This window comes from Pyrus communis, chromosome 4, assembly GCF_041283825.1.
Source record: "Pyrus communis isolate YQ-2024b chromosome 4, ASM4128382v1, whole genome shotgun sequence".
Lineage (NCBI taxonomy): Eukaryota > Viridiplantae > Streptophyta > Magnoliopsida > Rosales > Rosaceae > Pyrus > Pyrus communis.
The window spans coordinates 11,819,806-11,830,112 of NC_142568.1; positions in this window are offsets into that span (position 1 = coordinate 11,819,806).

The window sequence follows — 10,307 nt, forward strand, 5'->3', positions numbered from 1 at the left end:
TCCACACGTGAAGCAACCACTGCTACCACGTCTACACTCGCCGAAATGCCGGTTGTTACACCTGCGGCAAATAGGGGCTCTGCCTCGACCACCATCGCCCTGCCTCTGGCCTCTAGCGCCACTAGAAAATCTACCTCCACGACCCTGTCCAGTGGCACTGAAGCCACCACTCGAAGAACTAGAACTAGCTCCACCTCTCTTGAAGTTCTGAGTCTGACGGGGCCCGAGCGATGCCTGACCTTTGCCTTTGTCATCTTTCTTCTGGTTGCTGTCCTTCTCTTCATCAGTGTCGCTCGACATATTCTCAGAGTCCTCGATCCTCAACAGTATCTCATAGAAGTCCCGGTAAGTCTCGCTGTGGACAGTAGACGCCATAGAACGCCACTTCTTCCTGGTGCCCAAACGGAAAAGACGGAGCATCTCCGCCGGATTACCAGCGACATCAGGATGGTAACGAGACAAGTCCGTAAACTTGCGATAGTACTCATTCGCCGACATCTTCCGCTGTTTCAGTTCAGTAAACTCCTGCTTCTTTCGGTCAATGTACTCAGGGGGCACATATCTCCTCTTGAACAAATCCGTAAAAACATTCCAATCCGTCCTCTGGTCTGGAGTCAACCTATCGAGCTCCTGCTCCCACCAAGCTGCCGACTCCGTATCCAAAAACCACGAGGTCGTCTCGACCCACCTCTCCATAGGTAAGTTCCCCTGATTATGCAGTACACGGAAAGTCTTCTCTAAGTGTTCTAGCCAGCGCTCTGCGCCCTCATGCCCCTCACTGCCCTTAAACTTATCCAACTTCAGATTGTACATAGTCTCCAGAGGAGTCCTCTGGGGAGGGTGCATCACTGACTGAAGGGCTGTAGCAAAAGCTTCCCCCAACTGAGTAATATCGGGGAAATTAGGCTCAGAAGAGCGACGGGGTTCCCGACGAGGCGGCATAGTTCTGACAGAAGACACCAAAATCATTAGAATACTCACAAGGACACAGGACTGCCAAACCTAAGCTCTGATACCAAACTGACACACCCCGACCGAGATAGGAGCGTGCTGGCCGTCACACCAAGGTGACGTAGCCATGTGCACGTGCGGAAGCTAATAAAGTAGTAATATAAAAGTACGAATAAATTAAAACCAACTAGCATACAAGGTACTAAAACAAGTGCTAGTAAGTGAGATACAATTTCAGAACAGGTCTATAGCAGCCCAAACGAAAACGACAACAGTAGTACGCCCTACAATGGGAAGTGTCTGTCAGAAACGCCGGAAAGCCCTCAGGGAAAACCACCGCAACGGCTAAGCAACTAGAACCTGGAGGGACGCAAAACAAAAGCGTGAGTGGGAAAAAACAAAGCTTTCGAAAACCATTTTTAAAATACTTTCTAACCCCTCGCCGTAAAACCTGTATACTTCCCAGAAAATAAACATATAAACGTATGTATAAATATGCCAATCATGCTCAAGTGTATGCCAATCATGCTCAAGTTATGCCATGCCAAAGCCTCATAATGAATGTAAGTGCCCAAGGTGAGCGTAAGATGCGGGAGGTGAACATCACGCGAAGGGCTGTGCCCTGGCCACGGGCAGGAGCACTAACACCGGGGGTGCAGGTTATGAGCTCTCTAACTATCTCAACCCACTACTGAAACATAAACGCGAATAATGCTTACCTGGCACTTACCTGTGCGTCCACTGCACCCAATATGCATATGTATATGCAAACCTCTACTAATGCATGCCGTTATGCATAAACGATAATAATAAAGTGCATGGCATAACGTAAATAACCCCTTTTCAAACAATTTCTGGGAATATAAAAGTATATAGGTATATACGGAAAACAAAAGCCCACTCACTAGTATGTAGAAGGGTCGTAGCCCCCCAGCCTCGCGTGTGCACGCTCGTCCTCGGGGTACGTGTCACCTATATGCGAAATAGCTATAAGAACGTTAACTTTAAAGCACATAACCAATTTCTCGTAATAACTTCTCATACATTGCTCAAAATGGACAAATGAATATACCAACGTGCTTTACACAACCTCAGGATCACAACCATGTTTTTAAAATAATTTTCTTCGGCCGCACGCGCCCCCACGCGCCGGCCAAGGCACGGCCACGCGCAGGCACGTGTGGCGCACACTGACGGCGTCAACTGACGCCGTTAGGAATATTCCGTCAGTTTTGACAGATTCCGTTAATGGCGTCAGGAATATTCCGTCAGATTTGACGGAATATTCCATCACCTTCTCCGGCGAGCCTCCGGCGACGTCGCCGGCACCGGAAAACTGGAAAAACTTGTAACCTTGTTTTCTCACTCGTTTCTCAACCATTTTTCATGATTCTTGGACCAAAAGAAAGCCCTAGACTAGTAGAATCACGTTAGACCACTTTTAAAGGCTAAAAATTACGCGATCATACCTGTCTCAAACTCGAAATTCGGCCAACTTCGAACCAGGCCTTCCCGACGTCCAACTTCGTCCAACGAGCTACTCCGACGCTCCTTAGGACCTCACTAAGACACCTACGAGCTTAGAAATCCCAAAAACTCAATGTATAATTTTTGCATGAACAGTACTCAAATCGGCCATTGTTGAATCGACGTGAAAACGAAGTATTCCTCACCTGAAAATGGTATGGTTGTGCTCCCATCGACCTCACGAGTTGAATGGTGTCTTTGGTTTCCACGATCTGCTAAGGTTTGGGTGATTTTGTGTGTTGTCCGTACGTTACAGAGAGAAGAGGAAGGAATGGAGCTCGGGGGGAAGAGAGACATGGAAGAGACAGAGGGAAAAGGAGAGTGACAGTGTCTGTGAGTGTGTGTGTGTGGTCCAACACATGCCACACCACACAAAACAACCCATAACGTGACAAAAACGAACTAGGGGTAATAATGTAATTTCACACGTGCGTTTTAATAATCCCGAGAAGGGATGTCACAATAGCAGTTCCTTCTGATCCTAGAAAATGTCCAGGGGTCTTTGATTTAGACTCAGTCAATGGAGCTATTTAGGCCTGTTCAAAGAAGGTTATTAGTATCACTTAATATTATGGTTTAGTGATATTTCTCTTTACTTGTAAGTGGGAGGTAGGTTCGATTCTTGCCAAAGATGAATTTGAACCACATAATTGCTAGTCCATTGTGAGACATTGTTCAATTAAAAAAACAAAAGTTCCTAGGTGGTATTAATAGTCAAAGGGGTTCGATTCTTGCTCAAAGCAAATTTGAACCACATTATTGCTATTCCATTGTAAGGCATTGTTCAATTAAAATAAAATAAAATAAAGGTTCCTAGGTGGTATAATAGTCTAAGGGTTTAAATCGAATAAATTTTAGTTGGGCTTAACCTAAAACTTAAAAAATTGGGTGCAAACTTAATCGTCAACTTTTTTAATCGGCCATTTTGAGTTTAGATATGCATCGATGTACAGTTATAAAATGCATTTCTTTGCCATGGAATTCTTGATATTCAGTTCTCCATTGTTCGGTACATGCTATACAAATTTTTGCTTGTATTTTACACAAAGGCAAATAATGCACTATTTTTAAATATTGAATATCTTGGAAGGCACTAAAGAAAGAAGAAAAGGCTAGGAAAGTTCTTGTCCACCATTTTGTTTACACAGGCATGCTGCCTCTGCAAGACAGTTGTGTAAATACATTCATTCCAACTTGATATGGTTATGATTACCGGCCAACAATTATTTATCGATTGCCTCCTGTCGTAGCAGCGCCGTCTGTGGAGCTAAAAATAATCAAGAGGCGACACGTGGATTTTTAGGTGAAAAGGATAAAATTACCCTCGAGGCACACCGGGATTTCTATGCGCGAGTAGCAGACAATCATCCCACAACCAAGTCAAAAGTGCCCAAAATAGGTATTTATTCAAAACCTATTTCATCCAATCTCATCAAATCTTCTCCACAAGGTAACCCCCAAATCATTCCTTTTTAATTATATTAATTAGCTAATTAATTGATTTATTATTCAATTAATTTGCTAATTAGCTACAAATCAAGAATCTAGCCCAAAAAGCCATCTAAATGGCCGGCCACACCCCTATATAAACACCCTCATTCTATCCAAAACTCAATTCCAATTCTCTTGCTAAATTTTCCAGATTCTCCAAACACTTTTCCCTCAAAATTCTAACTTTGGCATCGGAGGTTCTTCGGCCAAAGCCCCCTATTCATCGTGGGCGCGTGAGGCTTTTGGCCTTGATCTAAGGTGTTATTTGTTTTGTAGGTGCAATTTTGTCCAAGAACAAGGAGGAAGAAATTTACATCCACAAATTTCATTGAGAGTTGAGTCACACGCTCACACAAGACTCTCGCATCTAAGGTTTCTTGTTTCTTTGCCTATTAGTAGATTCTTCGTACGTTCTTATTCTAGGAATTTTTATTTCTAAAAATCCTTTGATAAAACGTAAAAAAAAAAGTACAATGGCAAGAGATTCGGAAACCTTGACGAACGGAAACCCCAACATTCAAGGATTAGGACCATGGCGATCTACAAGGCTCAACATAGCGGTGAGTGTAGCACCACCGTGTCAACCACCACGGTGGCCACCCATGGAAAAGTTCACGGCTCCAAAGCGACGACCCAAGCTATGCCATTTCAACCTTCAAGGGCCTAAACCCTAGTTGAGTCGGCCCATGCAGCCCAAACCCAACGCGAGCCCAATGCGTTGCTAAACTGAGCCCAAGCCTCGCACCCGCGTGCGCCACACGCTGAGCAGCCCACTCCGGTGCCCCGGCCTACTCCCTTGGTTTCCCAAGCAGCCCAAATCGGTCTAAGATTAGTTCAACCGTCCCGGCTTCAAATTTCTGGGCCTATATTCGAATCGGGGGCATTTTCACCATATTTCTCCACAGATTTGACATTTCCCAACTCAAATCTTGCACATGAAGTCTACCACACTTCCACTACTCAAGAAGACACATTCATTCCAAGCTCTTCCAACCCAAATAGAGAGAAACACTTGACTCGACAAGTCATAGAGTTGACGAGCGCCCTCGCGCAATAGAAACCTTGGTGAATTAGCTCTTGCAATGCAATGAGATACAACGTGGCCCAGACGAGGTGTACCAAAGTAGGACAAGGGCAGACAAGGATCCTCTCCAATAACGTCCTGGTAAATAGCCACTCGAGAAGCCACGAACCAAGCGTTCGGGTAGTGTACACTCCAGATTGGGCCCCTAAGATAGCGTATACTCCCGTCTTAGCTCACGAAGGAGCATGCACTCTCGACTAGGCCCACAGATGATCATACACTCATGGTTGGGGCCACACTTTGATAATCAACATGAGCAGCCGTCCAGGCGAAGTGTTTATTCGTGGTTAGGCCCGCAAGGAGCATCATCCACATTACATCAGAGTAGGTAGCATGACGGACGGAGAGAAGCAATCACTCAATCCAGCTCAAGCTCAACCAGCAGCTTGCGAAGAATTCCCTTGCCTGTTAGGAATGAACCACATGCGTCGCAGTCGCGACATAGACCAGCCGAGCACATAGAAGAGCAACCTAGACTAATGAATCACGATTGGGGGCAACTGAGAGCTCTGCTACCCCCAACAAAGACAGATTCAGGAAGAAGTAGAGAGACTATTGATTAAGTGATTGCACGATTTCCAACACAACGACGTCACTGATGAGGTACTACGACGGGACATGACCAATAAGCAGGTCACCCTTCACAGACAAGATTGAGCAGGCAGAGCCTCTATGCGAGTTTAGCATGCCACATTTCACATCCTTCAAAAGAGATAGAGACCCGGAGAGACAATTGAAGCATTACCAAAGCGCAATAACCCTCTATCGAAACAACAACGATTTCATGTGCAAGATATTCGCCACCACTTTACAAGGCGAGGCTCAAGATTAGTTCTACACCCTGCCGCCACAATTTATCCGGAGTTTCGACGAATTTTCTTTTTGGTTTTCACCAAAGAATATTCATCCTATTGTTCGATTAAGAAAAGGTCCTACCACTTGTTCAACATTCAGAAGAACCCAAAGGAGTCGCTTCACGACTATGTGAAGAGATTCAAAGCAGAAAAGGCAAAGATAGTCGGATGCAATAACTCGATAGCTATAACAGCCTTCCAAAAAGAACTCCTAACAAACCACCTACAGTTCGGAGAATTGATCATGAAAGAAGATCTAATTCTGGTAGACTCTTTCGCTCTGGGAGTAAAGCATGCACTTTGGGACGAAGCTCGCCAATCTAGATTTCAGGACTTAAAGGAGTATCTGATATCACCTCCCTACTATCCAAACCGGAAGCAGCAAAAGACCTATTCGCATGTTTGACAGTATTTGAAGCAGTAATAAGCTCTACCATTATACGAGAAGAGCTGGGGGCCCGACTACCTGTATTCCATAGTTCAAAAGCTCTCATCGATGCGGAAACCAGCTACTAGAAATTCAAAAGCTAAATTTGGCGACAGTTGTTGCAAACCAAAAGCTCAAGTTATACCTTCAAACACACACAGTCATCCTCATGACGATCTATTCCGCCTAATCCACATGCGCGACGATAAAGGCCCAGACATTGACGCTGCAAAGTTTTTTGACGAACACAACAACTTAGCCCTAAAGGCATGCCAAGGGCAGATGAACACTAGAAGGACACTCAAAGGCAAGTTTTGTCCTCGTCACCCTAGAAGATTCTACATAGAAGCAACATGTACTGGCAGTTGAGCACCACCTCTTGTTGTGCGTCACGCGACCTCAGCCCTTGCTCCATAATTCAACTCTAGAGTGACCCAATACTGGCAATTGAGCATCTCCTGCTGCGTGTAACATGGCCCCAGCTCCACGACTTCCTACCATGCATTCACAACGTAATACGACGACCCAACGACGGCTCCACGGCTCCCTACTGCACCTTCTCACATAGCCCAGGTGACGTAACAGAACGGCCCAACGATGCCCTAGAAGTAGCAAAGCATGCCTTGCTGCGCCTGTTCCACCCGATGGAGACTTCTGGCATTTGCATGTTGATAGCGCATCCAACTACAAAGGTACAGGAGAAAGTGTGGTCTTTGTTACCCTAGATGGTTCGATGTCTGAGCATGCGATCACTCTAGGCTTCAAAGCATTTAACAATGAAGCAGAGTATGAGGACCTACTGGCAAGCCTTCGAATGGCAAAAGACTTGGCGGTGAAAAAGCTCGCATTTCATTCTGATTCCCAGCTAATCACTAAGCCAAACTACTTGAGGCGTTTCAGACTTACACCCTTACTCAAGTTCCACGAGTGGACAACGCTTATGTGGACACACTAGCCGACCTAGGCTCCACCCTCAACCACCAACTCAAACGCTCTATTCTAGTGGAGTATCTAGATATGCCAAACATAGAGGCAGAGCCAACAACCAAGGTGTCACAAGTAAGTACAACTCCAAACTGGCAAGATTCCATTATAGACTACCTAGTCAATGGCACACTCCATATGGAAAGATTGTCTAGAAAGCTCTAAATAAAAGCAGCTCGCTACTACATGTATAACGGTTCTAAAGGTTCTAAGCTAAATCCACGAAGGCATTTGTGGAAATCACTCCGGAGGCCAATCCTTAGCATAGAAGGCTCTAAATGCAGGCTACTACTAGCCTACCTTGCATGAAGACGCTAAGGAGTTAGTACAAAAGTGCGACCGCTGCCAACGCTACAAGCGGGTAACAGCACTGCCTGCTAGCAAATTACACCCGTTGACGAGTCCTTGGTCGTTCATGCAATGAGCGATCAACCTGGTAGGGTTAATACCACCTGCTACTGGGGGCAAAGACATGATGATCGTGACAACCGATTACATCAACAAATAGGTAGAAGCAAAGTCTATGACTACCATAACACATATGAATATAAAGTGCTTCATATGGAGGAACATCAGTTGCGGATTTGGCATCCCTCAATCCATTGTCACAGACAATGCCCTGCAATTCGTAGGCAAAGATTTGGCGAAGTTCTTCCAAAAGTATGGCATCAAGCAGCAACCGAGATATCCTTAAGGCAATGTGCAAACTGAAGCATCCCATAAGACGATCCTCTATTGCCTCAAGAAGTCCCTGTCCGACAAGAAGGGAAAATGGCCAAATGAACTTTCTGGATGTCTATAGGCATATCACACCACCAAATGATGAGCCACCGATGAGACTTTTTTTTGTTTGGCATTTGGTTCAGAAGCGATCATTCCTCCCAATGTCATCGTGCCAAGTATCAACACTTAACTGCCAAGCATCGAGCAAAACAATAAGGAGATGGCCACAAGCTTAGATTTGGCAGAGGAAAAGCGCGGACAGACCATCACTCGCATCGCAACTTACCAGTAGCAGCTCCTCTCCAGCTACAATAAAAGAGCCAAGATCTAGCAGTTCTAACCAGGAGATCTAATCCTAAGAAAAGCCTTCATCACTACCCGTAGAGAAGGCTTTAAAAAGATGGATCCCATATAGGAAGGTCCGTACAAGGTCAGCAGAGTAGGTGGTAAGGGTAATTACACCCTCACCACCATGAACGACAAAGAGATTGAGAAGCAACAGAACGCCTATAACCTGAGGAAGTACCATGTGTGACCTCTCACTATATCAAGACCTGAAGACTCAAGCAGCTCGACGGGCACAACCTCACAAGCTGAGGACTATCCACTTGTTATGCAGTTCCTACCTTACAACTAAGTTCTCGTTTGTTTCACTCGTTTTTCTATGAGGAATTCAGAAATTAACAACTTGGCTGGACGCGCCTCCCGAGGGACCAACCATGCTCTTTAGTGCAAGAGGGTAAACTAATTCCCCGACACCCATCTGGGTCTGCTCTCTAGTGCGAGAGGATAAACTAATTGCTCTCCAGTGTGAAAGAGTAAACAAATTCCCCGACACCCACATGGGTTTGCTTTCCAAGGCGGGAGGATAAACTTACACTCCAAATATCTAGACGTGGATAAGCCAGGTTGCCCTGGTATAATTAAGTGCACGATGACTTGTGCCGAGATTCTTAGAAGTAGCCATAATGGTCTTTTTCAAGGCTTAGTTAACTGAAGGATTTTGGGTCTCTTGGCCTAATCCGTGGGATATCGAGCCTCAGAGACAGAGGAGGCACATTACGCAGTATGCCCTATAGACAGCTACCCTGGAACCCTAAAGCTGTTACCGAGTGCACTAAGGCAGCCTACGGTTTCTAGAAGACTGCCTACCGCTTGCCTTTCGAGTAATAAAGCCGCGCTAGACTTATACAACCGCACATTCTTGGGAAAGGTTAAACAATCTAGCATGCATATACGAAGCTTTATCCACTGTCGACATGTTACGTAGTCGATAAGCTTAACCTCTGCTAAGCACGGAACGACCTACACCAAGTGCTAAAGTGTTGTGATACTTGCTACACAGCCTACGAAATTGGAGAAAACCAAGGTTAACAGCCTAGTGGTCACATGAACTTGTCTACTTCTGTAAGTAAGGCGTTCGATTGCCGACCCTATGGCTAATAACTTTGCAAGGTTCTACACTAACACCTACAGCAGCATAGGCTATACGACCTTTCTACTTATAAAAAAATAGCATATCTGCCACTGGTCTATAAAGTCTAATCAACTAGCAAAGATTGAAGAAATCAAGTTTATTAAATTTTCTAGCAAAATTGATAAATAACTAACAAAGACCGAATAAGTTCAAGCAAGGCAAAAACAACAAGGGAGAAAATCCTAAAGACTACCTAGAAGACTACTCTTTAGCAGCTTGGGCACTCTACAACTACTCAGTCACCACACCTTCAGTAGCTGTGACATTCTCAGCAGTGGTACCATCCGGCGCTTCACCCCTGGCTGCTCCAGCTTGGGCACCAACATCTCTAACTATTTCACCAATGGAAGCCTTAAAAGTAAAAACAAACAAGTCTTCCAGAGCAATAGAGAAGGTCTCAAAACCTCGAGCCCAGCCTTCTCACCCTTCAGCTGCTCGTTCTCCTCGAGCAGACCAACACGGACGCATTGTAGCTCATCCACTTCCTTCTTCAGACTTTCGTTGATCTTCAGTACACCTTGAAGTTCCAATACTTAGGGTTCAAGCCTATCGATGATTCTCTTGAAGTGGATCGCTTGATTATAAGTACTAATTAACTCTTCATCATTTGCATAAGCAGCAAAATGAAGCTCAGAAACTGCAAACTCAAGATCTTGAATCTGAGGTATGTAACATCGAATCTCATTCTTTGCACTTTCATACTTAACTTGGATCGCATTAAGCCTAGTTTTCAAGTCAACGATCTCTTGGTGAGCGGTCTTAAGCTGCAGAGAAGTGGGGGTAGAAATA